We start from the raw sequence: 18013 nt of genomic DNA, 5'->3' as shown, positions 1-18013 counted from the left end.
CTGAGGAAATTCTGCCCTCTGGAGAGGGACATTTTCCCACCTCCAGGCTAAATTAGATAGTTATGTAGGCATTTAAATGTCATATAATAGCAGCAATGAAAAAATGGGTCTCTCTTGATTGTCAATTGGAGGTGTGCTGGAGGATAGCAGGGAGCAAGCTAACTGCCCTAGTGGGCTTTATGTACAATTTCTGGATTTCTTTTGATAGCCCTGTCTTCATTTTCCTTTTCCTTGGGAGAGTTGGATAATTTAAATTCACTTTTATTTCTTTAGCATTTCCACCTTGGAGTATAAAGTAGTAGTAGTGCAGGAAGGAGAAAGGTACCACTAGGGATAGATAGATAGATGATGATAGATAGATAGATAGATAGATGATAGATAGATAGATGATGATAGATAGATAGATAGATAGATAGATAGATGATAGATGATAGATAGATAGATGATAGATAGATGATAGATAGATGATAGATAGATAGATAGATAGATAGATGATAGATAGATGATAGATAGATATAGATGATAGATAGATAGATAGATAGATAGATGATAGATAGATAGATAATATAGATAGATGATAGATGATGATAGATAGATAGATGATAGATAGATAGATATAGATAGATAGATAGATAGATAGATAGATAGATGATAGATAGATAGATAGATGATGAATAGATAGATGATAGATAGATGATAGATGATAGATAGATAGATGATAGATAGATAGATAGATAGATAGATAGATAGATAGATAGATGATAGATAGATGATAGATGATAGATAGATAGATGATAGATAGATGATAGATAGGTAGATGATAGATAGATAGATAGATAGATAGATAGATAGATAGATGATAGATAGATAGATAGATAGATAGATGATAGATAGATAGATGATGATGATGATAGATGATAGATAGATAGATAGATAGATAGATAGATAGATAGATAGATGATAGATATATATAGATAGATATACATAGGTGATAGATATTCTTAAATGCAAGAACCTAAGCCTTCTTCCTTTGTTCATACAATGCCCCAAGTAAACCTACCAAATACAGTTTGTCTCAAAGGACTTTTCAAGTTAATACAATACGAGTGTTAGGTGTGCTTTAAGAGATGAGTTATTTGCACTTATAATATTGAACTAGCGGTGGAATATGGGATACAGTATTTCTCTTCATGCTTACATTTGGGGGATGTTAAGCTTTTTTACTAATGCTTACATTATTGTAAACTTTGCCCTCTTGCAGTTTGTTAAAAGCATTAAAGTTCATTTCACCACATTTTATTTATTTATTTCTCAAAATTATATCCTGTGCTTTCTCTCAAAAGAGCCCAGGGTGGAAAAACACATTTATACTAAAATCAAACTTTAAAAACTGCTTAAAAACAATCAAACACAAACATGTAACGAATTGTCTGTCTGAATAGGTCCACTGAAACAGACGGCATCTAAAAGAACACCATGATGGTGCTTCCCGAACGTCAATAGGCAGGAAGTTTCAAAGTACAGCTTGTGACACACTAAAGGCAGGACTCCTGACGAATAGTATGGGCACTGCATTTTATAATGAATGATTTTAGAGTGTTGTTTGTGTTGTACTTTTGTATTGTTTTATTGTTGTTAGCCGCCCTGAGCCCGGCTTCGGCTGGGGAGGGCGGGATATAAATAAAAATTATTATTATTATTATTATTATTATTGTAAGAGTGCAAATTTGCAGATTGATCGAGTTGATTGCTAAATTTGGCTGCATGTTAGAAATATGGCTAAGTCAAGAGAATGCTACAAGAAGGTAAGAGAAGAGATCTTCACCCTTCACAAACAAGCAAGAGGATACAGTGGTACCTCGGGTTAAGAACTTAATTCGTTCTGGAGGTCCGTTCTTAACCTGAAACTGTTCTTAACCTGAGGTACCACTTTAGCTAATGGAGCCTCCCGCTGCTGCTGCGCTGCCAGAGCACGATTTCTGTTCTCATCTGAGCAAAGTTCTTAACCCGAGGTAATATTTCTGGGTTAGCGGAGTCTGTAACCTGAAGCGTATGTAACCAGAGGTACCACTGTACAAAAAGATAGCAAAGGCACTGCATGTTCCTAGAGATACTGTTGAAAGCATAGTTTGCAAGTTCAAAGTTAAAGAACAGTGGTTATACTACCTGAATGGGGCAGAAAAAGGAAGCTATCTGTGGATTCAAACCCAATTTCTAAGAAGGCAGGCTGGGGAAACCCCTGAGTGACTGCAAAGGAGCTGCAGCAAGACTTGGTGGCAGCAAACACTGAGGTTTCAGTGAGCACAGTAAGGGGCATACTAAACACAGAAGGTTTGCATAGCAGAGCTCCAAGAAGAACACCACTACTGACCCAAAAGCACAAGAAAAGTCACCTCCAATATGCTCAAAATCATATAAATAAGCCACAGAGGTTTTGGGGTTCTGTTCTGTGGAGTGATGGAACAAAATGGGAACTTTTCAGCCCCATGGATCAGCGCTATGTCTGCAGGAAGAAGAATGAAGAGAACACTCAGCCTACAGTGAAGCATGGCGATGGCTCAGTGATGCTCTAGGGCTGCTTTGCATCCTCTGACACTGGAAACTTGCAGTGTGTGGAAGGCAAGATGGATTCATTGAAGTATCAGGAAAGCCTAGCAGGAAGCGTCATGCCATCTATGAGAAAGCTGAAGCTGGGGAATCACTGGACCTTGTCCAAACAGGACAATGATCCCAAGCAGTGCTTTTTTCCTAGAAAAATAGGTGCCCTGCTCACTACGAAGTTGTTACAGTAAGTGTCACACTTTTTAACTGCAAAAACGAAGTACCAGTACTGCGTACCCCTGTGTACCCTTGAGTACCCCCTAAAGAAAGGACTGTTCCCAAGCATACCTCAAATTCCACTGAGGCTTAGTTGCAGAAGAAGTCCTGGAAGGTTCTGCAGTGGTCATCACAGTCACCTGACTTGAACCCCATAGAAAATCTCTGATGGGGTTTGAAGAAGGCGGTTGCAACATGCAAACCCATGACTATTACTGAACTGGAGGCCTTTGCTCATGAGGAATGGGCTCATATTCCTCAGGAACGCTGCCGGAAGCTGCTGTATGACTATGCATCTTGAAATATACTCAGAGTCGCAAGTGATTTCATGCTCTTTATTCAGCTCATAGTGGTGAGGAGGAAATGAATGAAAGTCCCCTCAAAGTATCTGCTTTATATACATTATTTACACAATTGGCTGCACATGATTGGCTAATTCTGGAATTCTACTGTAAGCCAATCAGGTTGTGGATTCACTTATATCTGGAGCATGATTGGGTGGTTCCTGCCAACCAATCATACTGCTGCATTGCTCTAGGACCAATCAGACTGCTGCATTCTGAATCCTATTGTTCTAGGACCAATCAGACTGCTGCATTCTGAATCCTATTGTTCTAGGACCAATCAGACTGCTGCAATTTGGATCCTATTGTTCTAGGACCAATCAGACTGCTGCAGTTTGGATCCTATTCAACTCAGTACATAACACATCTCATTTGCAGCTGGGCATAGCAGTCAAAGGCTGCTTCACTAAGTGCTAAAGATGCTTGCCATGAAGGGGCAGAGCAGTGCATGTGAATTTTACCGAGTTTCCACACACTCACACACCTTTTGATATCCCTCTATCCAGAAAACCAAGAGCCATTATCAGAGTTAAAGGACACATTCCAGGCAGAAAGACTCAAGGAGGGTGCAGAGTAGAATCACTGGCAGATGAAGAGGGGGCGTCGGGAACGCACCGCCCCCAGCACCACAATCCCAGTGAGGTGCCATTGCGGCTCCCCCCCCCCACTGGGAGCCATGTCCCCGCAGGCGGTGCACCACACCCCCGGGACGCATGCCATGCCCCCAGGACGTGCGCCAGCCATGCTCCCACCTGCTCTCTGCCCCCGGTGCCAGAGCATGAAGCTCTGCCACTGAGTAGAATTGTTCAGCATTGTGGCCAGAGGAAAGCCCCAAGGATCAGAGAGAGAGGACTTGGAGGACCACCTTTGGCCCCCAGACTTGAGGTTCCCAATCCCTGAAGTATATTATCAACAGAACCTGTTAGGGATGGTATTTTAACACAGCCGCATCCAGGGCTTTTCTTCAGCCAGAGTTCCGGCACCTCTCAGGTGGGCACCATTGCCATTATAAGAAAACAAGGGAGGTGTTCATCGTGAGTTTCAGCATCTCTTTTTCTAGAAAAATAGCACTGGCTGCATCAACTTCATTGTTTGCGCCACAGCTGGGTTTTTCAGGTTGCCCTGTGAGAAGTAAGTCATTTTGCCCCAGCAAAGTTACGATCACAAAACAGAAACTTAGCTCTCAGTTTTCTTCAAATTAGCAGCAGAAGACATAATGGTGTCTTTATAAAGGTGCAACCTTTAAAAAACTCTTGTTCCAGGTTTGAAATTGCATATAGCGTTTGAGAGTGATGATGAGAGTTTATTTCAAATTGTACCAACATTGCCACCTAGTGTTCTTGCATCATTTTGAGCTTTTCATACTATACTATTAAAAGTTAAGAAATATATTTTGTGAAGCACAATTAGCTGGGAGGAAAGAAGGGAGCAAAGATAGAAATTGGACTTTAATATACGCTGCTTGGCACCTTGTCCCATGCCAGGAGAGTGAGAGAAAATGAAGCTAAATGTTCTGATTCAGTTCATTCTTGTGCGGGACTCTGCAAAAAAATCCTCGAGCACCAGTAAGAAAGTGGGTGCAGAAAGCAGCACATAGGATCTACTCAAGTCATGAGACATATTTGGGCATTCTAAAATCAGGAAATAAAACATGAGGAAGGGTAGAGGAGATGCAAGCCTGACAACCTCCACAAGCCAAAGGGTGATTGTCTTAGGTTTGTGTACACACTATACCTTTTAAAACACATTCAAAGCTTATGTTGTCCTCAAAGAATTCTGGGTACTCTTAAAGGTTGCTGGTGATTGTAACCTTTGAGGGGTGAAGTTCAGTGCCCAGAATTCATGCGGGTGTGTGTGTGTGGTGCTTTACATACCCGCCAACATTTCTTCAATGAAAATAGGGACGTCCCACTCCATAATGATAATTTTACTATTTATACCTCACACATCTTACTGGGTTGCCCCAGCCACTCTGGGCAGCTTCCAACAGATATAAAAACATAATAAAACATTAAACATCTAAATAGGCCTGTAGGCCACACAGAACTGTACTGGTGAGGTGTGTTGATGATTTGTTTCCTGATTTTATTCTACTTAAACATCTGTCCCTTTTCTTGCAGTCCAAGTAAGGAATATATTTGTAGTAGTATACATTCCTACGCATGTAGAATACATTGTGAATCAGATACATTCAGATAAGGGAAAAGTCAACCATATCTCTGTCTACTGTCCAGCCAGCCAAATGCAACCACTCATAACACAATCATTGCCAGCTAATTGAAAGGTTTCTCAAAATTCTCAACTTCTAATATTGTTGATATAACACTGATAATAAAAAGTGTTCTTGATATTTTAAAGAAAATTGGGGGGGGGGACTAGCATGCATTTACTTGATATATTTACCTAAGTTGTAAGATGTCAGTGAGAAAATGCTCTTTGCAGTAGGTGAGGTTCTACAGTTGGAGGCATTGACTGATTTCAGTTCATATCATGTCTCTACCACCATTTGTTTTTTAAACATTAATTGCTAAAAGAATCAAAAGTTTAACAAATATATTACATATAAAATAGTGGTATGCACTGACCACAAGAACTGGATTAGATCTCAACTGAGCACTTCAAAATACAACCCACCTCTGTCTTGGGGTGCCTTGTAGGCTGCCGAATTTGGTTCAGAATTCATTTAAGTCTGTTTCATTTGCCACCAGCTGCATTCACCAAGAAACTTACTTGACTGGCTGCATATGTTTATTGTCTGCTGTTTGGGGGGATTTGATGGTTTTATGGTTGTTTTAATGCTAATATTTTGTCATTTTTACTTGTGCAAGCTTTGACTGGAAAGGTGGACAAGAAATATTTTAAATAAAATTACATAAACAACCATTCAAATTGGCCACACGTCTTTATAAAATGGTTGAATGTTCTCATATTATTAACATTGTGAAATGCATTTGAAAATTGACAAAGTGACATCAGTTTGACTAATGAAAGAGTGACCCGCAATTTTTCCATCCATTCTTGCTTCAAAGATATTTCCAGTGATGTGCAAAAATTTATCTAGCAACTGCTGGTACATTTCGTAATACTTCATGTTTCTGTCTAGAGACCAAAGAGTGCAAATGTTTATGTTGATATTGCAAATAAGTACTGATGACAAGGTACAGCCTTGGTCCTGAATCTCTTCCGCTCCTCCACATGCAGCTGCTGGGTGACCTTGGGCCAGTCACACTTCTCTGAAGTCTCTCAGCCTCACTCACCTCACAGAGTGTTTGTTGTGGGGGAGGAAGGGAAAGGAGAATGTTAGCCGCTTTGAGACTCCTTAGGGTAGTGATAAAGCGGGATATCAAATCCAAACTCTTCTCTTCCGATATTAATATTTTTTTATTAACCATTTATTAATATGGTAGAACCTTGGCTTACATTACCCTCGGGTAACGTAAACTTCGGGTTGCAAAAGCGGCAAACCCGGAACTATTTTTCTGGGTTTCGCCACTCGTGCATGCGCAGAAGCGTGCATGTGCAGAACAGGGACCTCCAGTTGCGGAAACCTCAGGATCCGACCAGAGCTCTGGAACGGATCCCGTCCGCAACCAGAGGTACCACTGTAAAGACAAACTGATGGAAATGAATGTATTTTATTACAAAGCCAATAACCTTATTGCCAAAACTTTTTTGATTTTTTTTTGGGGGGGGGAGGTTCACTTTGGAGGAACTATTTCCATTCTAACCTATCAAATGCCCTTTCAGGAGCAAGAACTAGAATCAGAAGGATGGAGCCAATGACCTGTGTTGCTTCCAGCAACTAGAAAACTCAAGAAGACCTTAAGCAAAGTTGCTGGTCAGTTTGAGCCCACTAGCATCTAGGCTTTTAACAGTTATGTACAGTTAGGCCTGGTGTGCATAAAGCGGACAGGGAGATGTCTTTCTCCCTCTCTCATAACACTAGAACTTGGAGACATCTGAATGTTGCAGGATTCAGCACAGACAAAAGAAAATACTTCTTCACAGAGTGCATTGTTAAAATACAAAATTCTCTCCCATGCAATGTAGTGATTGCCACCACATTGAACAGCTCTGAAAGAAGATTAGACAAATTCATGGAGGAAAAGGCTATCAGTGGCTACTAAGCATGATGCGTCTCCTTCCTTAGAGGTTTTTAAGCAGAGGTTGGATGGTCATCTATCATGGATGCTTCAGCCCTGATTCCTGTATTGCATGTGGTTGGACTGGATTATCCTTGGGGTCCCTTCCAACTTTAAAGTTCTATAATTCTGTGATTCTATAACCATGTTTTGCCTTTATTGTCAGAGGCAGCATGCCTCAGTATATAAATAAAGGTAAAGGACAGTTAGGTCCAGTCAAACTTGACATGACTGGGGTGTGGTGCTAATTTCGCTTCAGGCCGAGGAAGCCGGTGTTTGTCCACAGACAGCTTTCCAGGTTATGTGACTGGGGACTCAGCTACATTGGCAAAGAAAAAGTGCTTTCTATGTGTTATAACACTGAGACACCAGATGGCACTGTGGAGTCCCATCTTTCACCAATGTGATTTCCTTTTATGAAGTTTAGAATGCATTTTCCTGAAATGCATTTTCAATATGTCTAGACCCAGCCTAAACCACTTCTGGAGCACTGTGATGAGTGCCAGAGCACCGGGAAATGCCACTGCAGTGGTACCTATTTATCTACTTGCACTGGCAAGACTTTTGAACTGCTAGGTTGGCAGGAGCTGGGACTGAGCAATGGGAACTCACCCTGTCGCACAGCTTTGAACTGCCGACCTTCCAATTGGCAAGCCCAAGAGGCTCAGTAATTTAGACCACAGCGCCACCCTCACCTGCCTCAGTATACCACATACTGGTAATCAGAAGTAGGGAGAGTGCTGCTGCTTCCAGGCTGCCCATAGACATCAGGTCGGCTACTGTGAAAATGGGATGCTGGACCTGGAAGATGATACCATAGCCGGGTCATTAATGGGATTTAGAATGCTTATAATGATATTGTTATTGTTGTGTTTACTGCCCTGAACTCCTTTGGAGGAAAGGGCCAGGTATAAATTTATAGTAATAGTAGTGGTGGTGGTAGTGGTAGATTATCAAACTCCTTTTGTTAAATCTTTTATATTCCATTTGTTGCAAGGTTAGCAAACTTTTGTGACAGGCCCATTCACAACACAGCCATGCTCATAACCCTTTTCTGAATGTGGTCTGGGTTCCACACTCCATGAAGTGCAAGCCCTAAGCACTTTCCTTTGAGATAAAGAAAAGGTGCCATTGATTATGTGACATGTTATGCAAAAACTCCAAATTCCCCACTGTTTTAACATTAATTCAATAGGCCAGTATAAAACCTGTTCGACTACTTATTTCCTTCTTCAAAATATTTGCAATGGAATATGTTATGTCTCAGGTCGATAGAATATTGGTTTCTTATCTCCTCTGAAACATATTCTGGGTCTGAATGCCTAGAAAAATCCAGGAGCTGTTCTGTCAGTAAAATGCCCCCGTCTTACCAGAAATGTTCAAGTTTCAAGAGAACACTTACAGCTACAACCAATTGGATGAATAACACAGTGATTTTACAGTAATATGTTGTGTGCCCCACAGCTGCAACTGAAAATGTAAAATGCTTAGTAAATCTTCCATGTGGGCGTTGTTGATCTTGAACTGAAGGAGAGTATTCTGCAATGTCCCAGTTGTCATTCTGTGTTTGACAGATTTTGGAATGGGATATAACAAGATGTCCAAAATCATCCAAGACAGAACTTTCTCCTGCAGTAAAAACAAACAACAAAGGATTGGGAGCTTTAACAAGCGACATGTACAATGAAAAAGGAGGATTGCTATTTATACATTTGACTTGCTGTTTTTCTTTGGAACAGGAACTAAGCAAGAAAAGAGAGGCTCTCACCAGTGCTTTTATCTCCCACCCACCACCCGCAAATAGCTTAGAATAAGAAAGTGGAAAAATTACTCCTTTTATTTATGATGGATAAATCACTACAAGTACCTGATTTTGAAACAATTCAGAGATATTTTGACCTAGATAATACCCAACATTTTTTCAATATATCATTCATCTGCATTAAATTTTGAAGCCTTTACCACAGTTTCTTATTAGCTTTGGTAATTTAATTATGTTCGATAAAACATTTTATCCTCTCTCTCTCTCTCTCTCTCTCTCTCTCTCTCTTTGAAAGCTGTTTACAATGCAATATTTAAAAGCTTGGTAAGTGATAGTAATTTAAATAATCCAGAGCTGTTATCATTAACAGCAAACTGAACAATCTATGTGGTGTTATTCTATGTGTGCTTGATAATTTGCATTGAATTCAGTGGGACATTCTTTGCCACTAAGTTGTTTAGGACCGGATGCAAAAAAACTGTTGCACCAGAAGCGGTTTAGTCATGCTGGCCACATGATCCGGAAAGCTGTCTGTGGACAAACGCCGGCTCCCTCAGCCTGAAAGCAGGATGAGCACCGTAACCCATAGTCAAATTCAACTGGACTTAGCCATCCAGAGGTCCTTTACCTTTACCTTTTTCACCTAAAGAAATTATCTTCATGGCAGAAATAGAAGCAGTGGCAGTTCCGTTTTTCTTTCATGTTTTCTTCTCCACTCTTCCCAGTAACATAAGCACAAGCTTGTGACCCAATGCAATACAATTAAAAGAAGGAAATGTTGAGATTTTCCCAATTATTGTGAGAGGCAATCGTACTGAAGTTGTTCAAGATGTAACTGGCTCTGTTAACATCTACACCATACTACGTCATGTAACATACAGATCATCACTGCTTGTATCTTAACAACTTAAAGCCTGAAATGGACACGTCATTCAGCCCCCTCCCCCATTCTCCAAACAGTTATTTGGAGTTCTCTGTAAAAGAACTATTCAGCAGGTCCCCATCATCCACTAGCTACTACTTCAAATTTTCTGAAGATCCAAGCCCAAGTGGCTGGAAAGTGATGAGCACTTGTTTTAGACAAGGCAAGCCTAACAAAAATTGCTCCTCATTTATTAGGCAGGTGATAGGTACATAACAGCGAGGGAAACTGCATGGTTTTCCCTCTGTAGGAATACAATGGCTCATCCTTCCCCAACCTAGTATCCTCCAGATGTTTTGGACAGCATCTCCCACCATTCCTTACCAGGATGGGGCTGGTGAGAGTTATAGTCCAAAACATCTGGAGGGCACCAGGTTGGGGAAGGATGAGCCATTGTAATCCTACAAAGGGAAAACCATGCAGTTTTACTCACTATTACGCGCTATAGACTTAAACAAAACTAACATTAGTCAATGGCACAATTGATACCCACACACTCATAGCATAGATGATGGGCAAACAAGTGAAACTAAATGTGACTTCTTGGTTAAATGGGGTTTCATATGCATGACTCTGGGGTTATGAGTCATACTTTGGTTATACTTTGTATTGATTCAGTTATGGTGATACTATGTATCAATATTCATTCAGACTGCCATTAAAACAATATGAGATTCCAAACGATGAAGGCAGAGAGAGGGAGAAAGAAAGGGAGAAGGAATAAATCATTTTACCATTGTTAGCCTGTAGAATTTATCTCATAATGAGACATTTTCCTCTGTTGGGTCTTTTAGACTTATTATTATAGTTCCTATTCTGCAGGTCTCCCCTGAGCTTTAATTATAGAATTTAAGTCTACTCAAAATGCCAGCTTTAATGGTCCTATAGACAGCAGTCACATTGCTATCATCCTGATGGTCCTTCCTGGTTCAGTTTCCCAAACAGTACTGTGTTAATTCTATCTTGAGTATTCTGTGTCTGTGTCACTTTTTATGTTCCCTTTTTTCAGTTTATTTTTAAAGCTGGTAAATTTATTTCTGAGATTTTTGTATGTAGAATACTCTTTCAATTTCATTTCCTGGTGTTTAAACTCAGAAATAAGGATTTTTACACCAGTTTGAATGTCTTAGTTTCATGCAAAGAATCTAGTGTGGAAACAAAGAATTCTCTGAAAGATCCATAGAGTTAACAGGGTATTCTGGGGTGAAGCAACTAGCATTATACCAGGTAGGATCTATAGCATGGATATGTACTTACTTATACACATATTTACTGCTTAATCAATAAAGCATATAAGCAGTTTCCATAAAAAGAAAACCAGATTTTAAAAAGTTGACACTACTTATTAAAATGCCTTCTCTGCTTTTGAAGCTTGCTGTATTTACATGGGAAACCAGAACTTTTTCTTGTTAAATTACGCTTTATTTTAAATAAATTTTACTGCATACTAAAATTAAAGCATTTACAAAAGCACATACAACAAGTTGCCTTTAAATTACATCAGATGAAATCCAAGCATTCCTTAAAGGTAAAGGTAAAGGGACCCCTGACCATTAAGTCCAGTCGTGACCGACTCTGGGGTTGCAGCGCTCATCTCGCTTTATTGGCCAAGGGAGCCGGCGTACAGCTTCCGGGTCATGTGGCCAGCATGACTAAGCCACTTCTAGTGAACCAGAGCAGCGCACGGAAACGCCGTTTACCTTCCCGCCCGAGCGGTACCTATTTATCTACTTGCACTTTGACGTGCTTTCGAACTGCTAGGTTGGCAGGAGCAGGGACCAAGCAACGGGAGCTCACCCCGTCACGGGGATTCGAACCACCGACCTTCTGATCGGCAAGTCCTAGGCTCTGTGGTTTAACCCACAGCGCCACCTTAGATATGAACAATCATCTAGTTTTGATATGTACACATTATGCTAGACTAAATTGACACCGTTGTGGTGTAATGGGTACAGCACTGCACCAGGCTTCAAATCCCTACTCAGCCTCGAAGCTCACTGGATGACCTTTGGTCAATCAATACCTCTCAGCCTCACCTGTCCCACTGGGTTGTTGTGGGAATACAAGGGAGGGGAGAAGAACCATGGATGCCACCTTGAGCTCCTTGTAAGAAAGGTGGGATATAAATTCATATTAGTAAGTGAAGAACAATTCATTGGTATGAGCAATAAATCAGTTGATGATCCATCAGCTCTGATGATCTCCTGCCTGAACTACCGTAACCCCCTCCATGTAGGGCTGCCCTTGAAGATGATCCAGAGGAAGCAGCTAGGGCAGAAGGCAGTTGCTAGGTCTGCCCAGTGGGGCAGCCCAATGGGACCATGCATCACTGGTCCTGAAGTCACTGCACTGACTGCCAGTGAACTATGGGGCCCAATCCAGCATTTCAGTACTAACATATAAAGTTGTAAACATCCTGAGTACTAAAAGAGCACCTTCCTTTGTATCAAGCATGGACCCTATGACGGCCAGGTGAGTCCTTTCAGCGGCACCACCAATGGGGGCTGCCCATGATAGGACCTTTTCAGTGGTAGCTCCCCATTTGTGGAATGACCTCCCTGGTGAAGGGAATCGGTCTCCCCCATCACTGACTTCCAGGAGGAAACTGAAAACATTCCTACCCAGCATCTGATGGCTGGAAGATACTGTTCCTGGCAACTCATATATATGACTGGGGGTGTATTTCTTTTATTAAATTTTACAAATAGTATCAGTAAACAAACCAATAAAATTATTATCTTTTGTCCATGGCAAGATAAAGCATTTTAAGAACACTTTAACGACAATGCGCTCAATTCCTTTTCTACAGCCATTGCAGTACATCTTGGTAAATATTTTAAAAAGGGAAATAAAAAGAACATACTGTAAATACTCAACAATTAACAGTCAACAGTATGCAGTTTGGTATCTCTGAGACGTATAGTGTACTTTGAGTTTAATACATTGTATGTGGAAAGAAAGTATTGGCTGTCATTATTTAATAACTGTTTTCCATTTGCAGTTAAGATGAATTGGAGCACATATGAGTGTGGATGGGTGGGAGCACATGTTTAAATCGACCAGATTGCGCTAGACTAGACTGGTGGGAGAGATTGCTCATTTTATATGCATTATAAAGTCAAACCACACTGGGGAGAAATTATCTTTTACAATCTGTTCATGGGGCAGCTGTAATTTATTGGTTAGTCTTTCTTAAAGACATCTCCACCTTCTCAGGAACTACCGTACTTAGGAAAGCAAGCTACTGAAGCTGGCCTGAGAATGTTTTATACCATTGCTTTGTGTTAATATTTTAAATTGTGAACCGCCCTGAGATCTATGGATGAAGGGCAGCGGTGCTTTTTTCTGGGGGGACGCAAGGGTACCTCTAAGGGTGCCTCTAAACTTTTTGTGAATCTTTGTCCATTTGTCCATTTACTGTATTTATTTTCTCCGATTTGAACTATAAAATGGTGATTTTCTTGAGTCAAAATGAGAGTACCCCTAAATATTTTTTTAGAAAAAAAGCACTGAAGGGCAGTATACAGAAAAACCACAAATAAATAATAAAATGGCTGTTTTTCAGAGTATTTTGTACCAAGTTGTCCACTGCCACACTTGAAATATCTTTCCAATGTCTGGTTATGTTACATCTGGGCATTTGTAGTAGATGGCTTACCAGTATATATGATGTGTTTGACACCTCAAGCTTCTTTGGGAGGTAAGATACAATATAGGAGGAGGAGGTACAGGAGGAAAAGCAAGGAGAAGAGAGAAAAAGGAAAGTTTCAAAAGAACTTTGCTATACCATGTTGGGCAACATGGTGGTGTAATTTCATTTTAAATGGGGTGTGACATCATTAATGAGGTTGGGGGGTAGAAAAACAACACAGTAAACTCTGGAATGCCCCTTGGGCTGTCTGAGGTCTTCTTAAATGCTAAGTGTAAGGAAGAGCTCCCAGTCTAAGGCCGGTATTGCCCAAGTATTACATCAGCCTTTGCTCCAGTGCAACTCAACTTAGAAACATGTACTAACCCAACGAAAGAACAGCAGCAAGAAAAATTGATGAGCTACACAGAGCTGGCTAACCTGACATACAAATTGCGGGACAAGGACAACTGCGACTTTAAGGAAGAATGGGAGCTTTTTACTACTTATCTAAAAAGACAACAAAATGAATTGGACTCCTTGGCAGGTTTTGAATAAACATACACAAATTTATTAGTTGATAACATGGTAGATAGATAATGTAAGGATATGTGAGAATAATGTGTCCTGAGAAATCAGAGAGAGGAGCTGGGGGAAGTCTGGGGGGGTTGAAGGGGGAAGGGGGAAATAATGAATATGATATGTTTTGATAATTTGTTATGTGGAACTTGTTAACAAAAACACTTTTTTTAAAAAAGAAACATGTACTAACTAAGCCTTAAATTTAGAATGGGGGGGGGGGGGAGAGAATGTTAAACAATTTGGTTTCCAATTTAAAAGTATTCACTCTCGTCTCTGCACATGCTGTATAACAATATCTGTATGTAACCCCTTGAATCTGATAAAGTATTTTTGAAAGTCTGCTTGATAATAGGCTTTCTTAAATGTGTTACAGGATTCATAGTAAAATTCTCACAGAAAATCATTTGCTAGGAAATAACAGAAGATGATAATATAGAAAGGTTATTTCTGCAAATATTCTTATAAATTCTTTTTCAAGCATGTACAGAAATGTGTGGGCTGCCACATAAAAAAGGGAATTTGAGTACCAGCTCAAGACTGGAATCTTTGGTTTCCTTGAATGAAAAGGTCCAGAACTACAGAACTATGAAGCTGGATTATCCACTGTGAAATGGGGTTGAAAAATGAACCAACAATCTTCAAATTCACAGATGTCACTGAAAATATTTTAGTTGAAACAGCTCAGAACATTGGGCATCATTTTAATGGACATTTATGACCAGATTTTCTGTTGGTTACAAAACATCCAAGATTTGTATCTAAGTCATACTCATCAAAATCCATGGATTGAAATTAATATTGGTTAGGGTTGCCATTCTCCAGACATTACCGGGATTTCAAAGGCAGAAGTGATATCCAGGGGGAATTTCTGGAAGGTGGCAATTTGTCCTGGACCTTTGGCAAGTGAAAAGAAAGATCAACAACATGTCCTGGTTTTTACTTTTTGAAATATGGCAACCCTAGATTGGTGAACTTAAGTCCACTGGGTCTGTCTGACTGTGACTTAGGGCTCAACCACACTCCTGCCTGTCCTGTGACTTCCTCCTGAGAAAACCAGATGTTTACAGCTGAATCGCATAAAAACCTATTGATGTTTGTTCCAATTCAGCAATGAACAGAGGGCTTTCCTGGGGGAAAGCAGTGGGAGAAACAAAAAAGCACTCAGACCCAGAAAGGATGGGACAAGGGGCAAACCTCTTAGTCGGATACAACTCAAAGCATTGGTTGTGGTTTCAGTTCCAAGAATGGCATACTGTATGTTGCCGGAAAGGACTATACAGCAGCTCCTTTTTGGTTGGAAAATCCCCTAGGGAATGATATCTTCCTCACTGCTAGTGCTGTGCCTTAATCGGGAGACCTTGAATTTCTAAAATGCACTACTATGGCTGAACTTGTACTATGGCTAAGTCATGTCAGCTCAAATAAGGAAATGTCAAATTATTGCAGAGCAGTAAAATTCTGTGTTTCCACCAGCCGAGCCATTAGTATGGCCGTGCGTCACAAGGATGCTGTGAGGTGCCATGTTCACAGAGACCAAGTGGTAGGTAAATTAAGAGACCTCTATTTAAGATTTCCTCCAAGCTTTTAAGTAGGAACTTTAACACTGAATTCTAATTGGCAAGCAACTAAAATCTTTTCAGACTTTCTCATTCTTCAAATGTTTGTGTAAGTCATATAACAATTGCTGTTGAAATTTATCATTCCTAGGAAATGAGCTGCCCCCCCATCAAGTAAATAAATAAAAATACTTAACTAACTGACCAATTGTGTCGCAGATAATTTGGTTCTGCCCCCTCTAACATAAAGGCCCCCCCCAAAAAAAATCCTGGCTGTACACATGTCATAGGATAAAGACCTGATTCCGTGTCAAGCGTTCTACTTGTTTTATCTTTAACGTGCTAATATCCTCTCTAGCTTTTAAGTGACATGTGAAATCTGCTCTGTTTACCTGGCCTTTGGTGGGTAATTTAAGGTACTGTGTTTAGTTTGCTCTTCACCTCAACTGTCTGTTTAGCTTATATTATATTTATTTGGCTTTATACTCCTAGAATGTTTTACCTGTTTTTCTATTTGTTTCCAACAATGAACTCTTTTTTAATAAAACATTTTATATTTCTCACAAATGTTTTGATGTTTAATGAAGTGGAAGTAAGCTGCCTTGAATGCTATTCATGCTAGGAAGGTGGAAATTTCTTTTTCTTTTTCTTTTGTTTTTAGTAAACAAACAAACTTATAAAAATCAGAGTAAAACAAAATACTCTGCAGGGGTTTTTTTTTCTTTTTTAAAGTTCAAGCAAAAGTTCCATTTAATACTCCACAATGTCTTGAATTTGATATGTCAAAAGGAAAACAAAAAGTTGAAAAGCTTCTTCTGATTTTCATGACAAAAATAGTCCAGTTTCTAGAATAATCTGAAATATTTAATACAAATAAATAGAAAACATATTTCAACATTAAACGTACACAAGCATCAGATTAGCGTTGTCATTCCAGAGGGCAATACAGGAACAACTACTATGTTTTGGCATAGTAGTGTTGTTGTTTTGATGCATTTACAAAATATTCACAATAATTTCACAATAATTAGATCTCCTGGAAAACAAAAACCCTTTGGTGATAAATAACTTGGCATGAAATTATTTCCTGCCTAATAAATAACTTAGTATGAAGTAGGTGCACAGGCGAGGAGATTCAAAATGCAGTTTCTCTTAAAGTGAATCCATGTTTTACCCAAGCTTGCAGAAACAGAAATTATGCCCTGAAAACACAGCTGCAATTATTAGATAACTTTCCTTTGGCTATACTTTACTGTACCTTTTTAAGCGGTTCCCAGAGTTCTCTTTTAGGAATCATTTCTGCAAGAGAACAATCATACAAGGTACAGAAGGTAGAAAGAGCTAAATATCATTATTTTTAATAGGTGATTATTATTATTATTATTATTTTAAAAAATGGACATAGACTTTGATGGAAATGATTTATGTTTATCTCAGAAAAATGTAGAAAGAAAACAATATCAATCTAAATATAGATCTACATTTACCAGATTTCAAAAGTGCAAAAGTTAGTTCCTGCAGAAAACTGCCAGGCTGTGTATGATGGAATCTGGAATAGCAATACCAGAGAGCTGTCAGTCAGGCATCCATCCATCTAATTGCCTTCTTACCATCTTTCCATCATGTTTTTTTTATAACTGGTCGCCTCTGGCTAAAATGCAAATCATGAAGAAGAGCCGTCTAGAAAAGCTGCTGCTTTCTTAATTATCTGTCAGCGTATGGACCAGCGGACCCTGGGCCACAGAGTACAGTTATGCTAAGCAGAAAAGCATCATGGGAATTGGAGTGACAGCTCATTTTCCTCCTGGTTTTTTCCCCCTGCTTTCGAATGACAATGCAGAAATGTGGGTTTTTCCCACACTTTCTCTGAACACCTGGGCCAATGCTCAGGGGAACACAAAACCAAAACTGTCACATTTCCAGACATGGTCTTATTGCTGTCACTGTGACAGGATTGTTGACAAATGCCAGCAGTCATCTCAGCATCTTGGGAAATGTCTGCCGTGGTTGTGTCAACAGCCTGACAGAAATTGTTAATGTTTAAACTTCTTCCACTGACAGAACCCTGTCTTGCTGACAGTATTTGTCATATGAAACTCAATCTTTGTCAAACTTGCTTAAAAATTAACACTTCCTCTATTTCTTTTGCAGCAAACTGCCTAGCAGTGCGTTTTTCCCCTTTTGTAATATTATTTCAGAAGAGTAATATTCCACAGTAACTGAGGTCTGCAAAGAATCCAGATGCCCAAACACATGATGG

This window comes from Podarcis raffonei, chromosome 3 (genome assembly GCF_027172205.1).
Source record: "Podarcis raffonei isolate rPodRaf1 chromosome 3, rPodRaf1.pri, whole genome shotgun sequence".
Lineage (NCBI taxonomy): Eukaryota > Metazoa > Chordata > Lepidosauria > Squamata > Lacertidae > Podarcis > Podarcis raffonei.
This window is presented reverse-complemented; position numbering follows the sequence as displayed.